The sequence below is a fragment of the Colobus angolensis genome, unplaced genomic scaffold (assembly GCF_000951035.1).
Source record: "Colobus angolensis palliatus isolate OR3802 unplaced genomic scaffold, Cang.pa_1.0 Scaffold264, whole genome shotgun sequence".
Lineage (NCBI taxonomy): Eukaryota > Metazoa > Chordata > Mammalia > Primates > Cercopithecidae > Colobus > Colobus angolensis.
In genome coordinates this window covers 2,740,044-2,746,316 of record NW_012115866.1, presented here as the reverse complement: position 1 = coordinate 2,746,316, position 6,273 = coordinate 2,740,044, and positions in this window count along the sequence as shown.

The window sequence follows — 6,273 nt, the reverse complement described above, 5'->3', positions numbered from 1 at the left end:
CAGAGGAATAGATCTTATAAAGAGAAAGCAATAATAATAAAATTAAATTAAAAAGAAATAAAAGAAAAGAAATACCCTGACATGGCAAAAAAAAAAAAAAAAGACTTCAATTAATTATTAAGCTACTAAATAAGCTAGCAGAGAAAGTGAAAATTAACTTTAAAAAATCCAGGATATGAATGAAACATTTTTCAGAGGAATAGATCTTATAAAGAGAAAGCAATAAAAACTTCTTTAAATAAAAGACACACTTAGGGAAATGCAAAATTCAGTAGAAAGTTTCCGCGATAGACTGGGACAAGTAGAAGAAAGAAGTTCAGAGCTCAAAGACAAGGCTCTTGCAATAGCCCAATCAGACAAAGAAACAACAACAAAAAAAGAATTTTATAAAATGAACTAAGTCTCCAAGAAATATGGGATTATGTAAGACTGCCAAACCTAAGAATTCTTGGTGTTCTGAGGGAGAAGAGAAGTCTAAAAGTTTGGAAAAATTATTTGAGAGAATAACTGAGGAAAACTTTCCAGTCCTTGCTATAGATCTAGTCATCCAACTAAAAGAAGCTCAAAAAACTCCTAGGAAATTCATTCCAAAGCATCATCACAAAGGCACATAATCATCAGGCTATCAAAAGTCAAAATGAAGGAAAGAACCTTAAGAACTGTGAGATAAAAGGACCAGGCAACCTATAAGAGACAATGTATCAAACTGCTAGCAGATTTCTCAGCAGATACCTTACAAGCCAGAAAGAATTGGGGTCCTATCTACTTAAACAAAATAATTGTCATAATTGTCAGCCAAGAATTTTGTATGCAGCAAAAATAAGCTTCATAAATGAAGGAGAGATAAAATCTTTTTCTGACGAATAAATGCTGAGGAAATTTGCCACTACCAATACAGCACTATAATAAATGCTAAAAGGAGTTCTAAATCTTGAAACAAAAGCTTGATGTACACCAAAATAGAACTTCCTGAAAGCAAAAATCTCACAGGACCTATACAACAGTAACATAATGAGAAAACCCAAAGTATCTAGAAAAAAACTGTCAGTGGATGCATATAAATTTAGTATTGTAATATCTTCCCTGTTGGACTAAACTTTTTATTATTATATAATGTTCTTTGTCTTTTTTTACTGTTGTTGCTTTAAAGTCTATGTGGTATGATGTAAAAATAGCTACTCCTGCTCATTTTGGGTTTCCATTTGCAACCCTTTACCTTTCATAGGTCCCATATTTATAAAACAATTAATACTACACCTAAGAAAGGAGAAAGACAAAAACCCAATAATAGTGAGGGACTTTAGTACTCCACTGACAGCACTAGACTGGCGATCAAGACAGAAAGTCACCAAAGAAACAATGGACTTAAACTACACCCTAAAACAAATTAATTTAAAATAAATTTACAAAACATTCTTCCCAACTGCAGAGCATACATAATTCTTAGCACATAAAACCTTCTCCAAGATAGACAATATTATAGGCCCCAAGTCTTAATAAATTCAAGAAAATCAAAATCGTATCAAGCATCTTCTCATACAACAGTGGAATAAAACAGGAAATCAGCTTTGAAAGGAAACCTCAAAACTATCCAAATACATGGAAATTAATCAGCTCCTGAATAACTTGGGGTTAATGATAAAATAAAGATGCACATTAAAACCTCTTTGAAATGAATGACAATTATGACACAACTTTAAACCTCTGGCATACAGCAAAGATATTGCAAGAGAAAAGTTCATAGCATTAAATATCTGTATCTAAATGTCTGAAAGAGCCCAATTAGACAAAGTAATGTCACACCTTAAGGAACTAGAGAAACAAGCACAAACTAAACCCAAAGACAACAGAAGAGCAGAAATAACAAAGATCGGAGCAGAACTAAATAACATTGAAACAAAAAAGATAAATGAGGCAAAAAATTGGTTCTTTGAAATGATAAGCAAAATTGATAGACCATTAGCAAGAGGAACCAAGAAAAGAAGAGAGAAGATCCAAATAAGCTCAACTGGAAATGAAACTGGAGATATTACAACCTATACCACAGAAATACAAAAGATCATTCAAGGCTACTATGAACACCTTTATGCACAAAACTAGAAAATCTAGAAGACAGGATAAATTTCTAGAAATATGCAACCCTCCTAGTTTAAGCAGGACAAAACAGAAATCCCAAAGAGAACAATAACAAGCAATGAGATTGAATCAATAATTTTAAAAAAAAATTGTCAACACAAAAACATCCAGGACCAGATGGATTCACGGCTTAATTCTATCAGATAGTCAAATAATTGGTACCAATCCTACTGAAACTATCCCGGAAGATAGAGAAAGAAGGAATCCTCCCAAAATTATTCTATGAAGCCAGTATCACCCTGATACAAAAAAAAAAGAAGAAAGAACATTAAAAAATAAAGCTACAGACCAATATCTCTGATGAACATAGATGCAAATATCCTCAACAAAATACTAGCTAACTGAATCCAACAGCATGTCAAAAAGATAGTCCACCATGATCAAGTGGGTTTCATACCAGGGATGCAGGGATGGTTTAACAAAGGCAAGTCAATAAATGTGATACATTACATAAACAGAATTAAAAACAAAAGGCATATGATCATCTCAGTAGTTGCAGAAAAAGCATTTCATAAAATCCAGCATCCATTTATGATAATAAAAAAAAAAACCTTAACAAAATGAACATAGAAGGGGCATACCTAAAAGTAATAAAAACAGTATATTACAAACTCACAGCCAGCATCATACTGAATGGGAAAAAGCTAAAAGCATTCCCTTTGAAAACTGGAGCAAGACAAAAATGTCCACTTTCACCACTTCTGTTTAACATAGTAATGGAAGTCCTGGCCAGAGCAATCAGACCAGAGAAAGAAATAAAGGGCATTCAAATTGGAAAAGAGGAAGTCAAAGTGCTGCTTTTCACTGATGATATGATTGTATACATAGAAAATCCTCAAGACTCATCCAAAAAGCTTCTAGACCTGAGAAACAAATTCAGTAAAGTCTCAGGGTACAAAATCAATGAACACAAATCAGTAGCACTGCTATACACCAACAATGACCAAGCTAAGAATCAAATCAAGAACTCAATCCCTTTTACAACAGCTGCAAATATATATATATAAATTACTTTTAAACATACTTAAACAAGGACATGAAAGATCTCTACAAAGAAAATTGCAAAACACTGCTGAAAGAAATCGTAGATGACACAAACAAATGGAAACACATCCCATGCTCATGGATGGGTAAAATCAATATTGTGAAAATCAACATATTGTCCAAAGCAAACTACAGATTCAATGTGATTCCCATCAAAATGCCTTCATCGTTCTTCACAGAACTGGGAAAAAAAACAACTCTAAAATTCATATGGACCCAAAAAAGAGCCCACAGAGCCAAAATAATACTAAGCAAAAGAAACAAATCTGGAGGTATCGCATTACACAAGTTCAAATTACACTGCAAGGCTGTAGTCAACAAAACAGTCTGGTAGGTATAAAAATAGTTACACAGACTAATGGAACAGAATAGAGAACCTGGAATTAAAGCCAGATACTTACAGCCACTGATCTTTGACAAAACATACAAAAATATAAATTGGGGAAAGGACATCCTATTCAACAAATGATACTGGGAAAACTGGCAAGCCGCATGTAGAAGAATAAAACTGGATTCTCATTTCTCACCTTATACAAAAATAAACTCAAAATAGATCAAAGACATAAATCTAAAACCTGAAAGCATAAAAATTCTGGAGGATAACATCAGCAAATATCTTCTAGACATTGGCTTAGGCAAAGAATTCATGACTATGATCCCAAAAGCGAATACAACAAAAACAAAAATAAGTAAATGGGATTTACTTAGACTGAAAGCTTCTGTAAGAAAACCTTCACAAACTCTGTATACAACAAAAAAACTGATATCCTGAATCTACAAGGAACTCAAATCAGCAAGAAAAAAGCAAATAATCTCATCAAAAATGGGCAAATGACATGAATAGACATTGCCCAACAGAAGATATACAAATGACCAACAATCATTAGTGATATTGAGCATTATTTTTAAAAGGCTCAACATCGCTAATTATCAGGGAAATGCAATTTAAAACCACAATGAGTTACCACCTTACTCCTGCAAGAATGGCCATAATTAAAGAGTCAAAACACAATAGATGTTGGTGCAGATGTGGTGAAAATGGAATATTTTTACTCTGCTGGTTGGAATGTAAACTAGTACAATCACTATGGAAAACAGGATGGAGATTCCTTAAAGTACGAAAAGAACTACCATTTGATTTAACAATCCTGCTACTAGGTATCTACCCAAAGTAATATAAGTCATTATATGAAAGACATATTCACTTTTTGTTTATAGCAGCACAATTCGAAATTGCAAAGATATGGAATTAACCTAAGTGCCCATCAACCAATGAGTGGATAAAGAAAATGTGGTATGTATACACCATGGAACACTACTGAGCCATAAAAGAATGAAATATTGTCTTCTACAGCAATTTGGATGAAACTGGAGTCCATTATTCTAAGTGAAGTAACTCAGGAATGGAAACCCATATTTTGCTATGTTCCCATTTATAAGTGGGAGCTAAGCTATGAGGATGCAAAGGTATAAGAATGATAAAATGGACTTTGGGACCTTGAGGGGGAAAGTTGGGAAGGAGGTGAGGGATAAAAGACTACCTATTGGGTACAGCATGCACAGCTTTAATGATAGGTGCACCAAAATCTCAGAAATTACCACTAAAGAACATATCTCTACAATCAAAAACTATCTGTGCCCCCAAAACTACTGTAATAAAAATAAAAATTAATTATTAAATAATATTAATAAAATAAAATGTGAGACTGAGAAAACTTTTACTGAAATCAGAAGACACAAACTCAAATGCCTTCAGGAGTCAAACAACACTAATAAATATTTTTACATCACTTACTATGTGTCAGGCACTGTTCTAAGCACTTTATGAATATTGACACATTTAATACTTTTAACAGCTCTAAGAGGTAGGTACCATGATATTATTTATTTATTTATTTATTTATTTATTTATTTATTATTATACTTTAAGTTTGAGGGTACATGTGCACAACGTGCAAGTTTGTTACATATGTATACTTGAGCCATGTTGGTGTGCTGCACCCATCAACGCGTCAGCACCCATCAACTCATCATTTACATCAGGTATAACTCACAATGCCATCCCTCCCCAGTCCCCCCTCCCCATAATAGGCCCTGGTAAGAGATGCTCCTTTTCTCGAGTCCAAGTGATTTCATTGTTCAATTCCCACCTATGAGTGAAAAAATGCGGTGTTTGGTTTTCTGTTCTTGCGATAGTTTGCTGAGAATGATGGTTTCCAGCTGCATCCATGTCCCTGCAAAGGACACAAACTCATCGTTTTTTATGGCTGCATAGTATTCCATGGTGTATATGTAATAATATTTTCTTAATCCAGTCTGTCACTGATGGATATTTGGGTTGATTTCAAGTCTTTGCTATTGTGAATAGTGCCGCAATAAACATACGTGTGCATGTGTCTTTATAGCAACATGATTTATAATCTTTTGGGTATATACCCACAGTGGGATGACTGGGTCAAATGGTATTTCTAGTTCTAGATCCTTGAGAAATCGCCATACTCTTTTCCACAATGGTTTAATTAGTTTACAATCCCACCAACAGTGTAAAACTGTTCCTATTTCTCCACATCCTCTCCAGCACCTGTTGTTTCCTGACTTTTTAATGATCGTCATTCTAATTGGTGGGAGATGGTATCTCATTGTGGTTTTGTTTTGTATTCCTCTGATGGCCAGAGATGATGAGCATTTTTTCATGTGTCTGTTGGCTATATGACTGTCTTCTTTTGAAAAGTGTCTATTCATATACTTTGCCCACTTTTTAATGGTGTTGTTTGTTTTTTTCTTGTAAATTTCTTTGAGTTCCTTGTAGGTTCTGGATATTTGCCCTTTGTCAGATGAGTAGATTGCAAAAATTTTCTCCCATTCTGTAGGTTGCCTGTTCACTCTGTAGGTAGTTTCTTTTGCTGTGCAGAAGCTCTTTGGTTTACTTAGATCCCATTTGTCAATTTTGGCTTTTGTTGCTGTTGCTTTTGGTGTTTTAGATGTGAAGTCCTTGCCCATGCCTATGTCCTGAATGATATTACCTAGGTTTTCTATTAGGGTTTTTATGGTATTAGGTCTAAATTTTAAGTCTCTAATCCATCTTGAATTAAT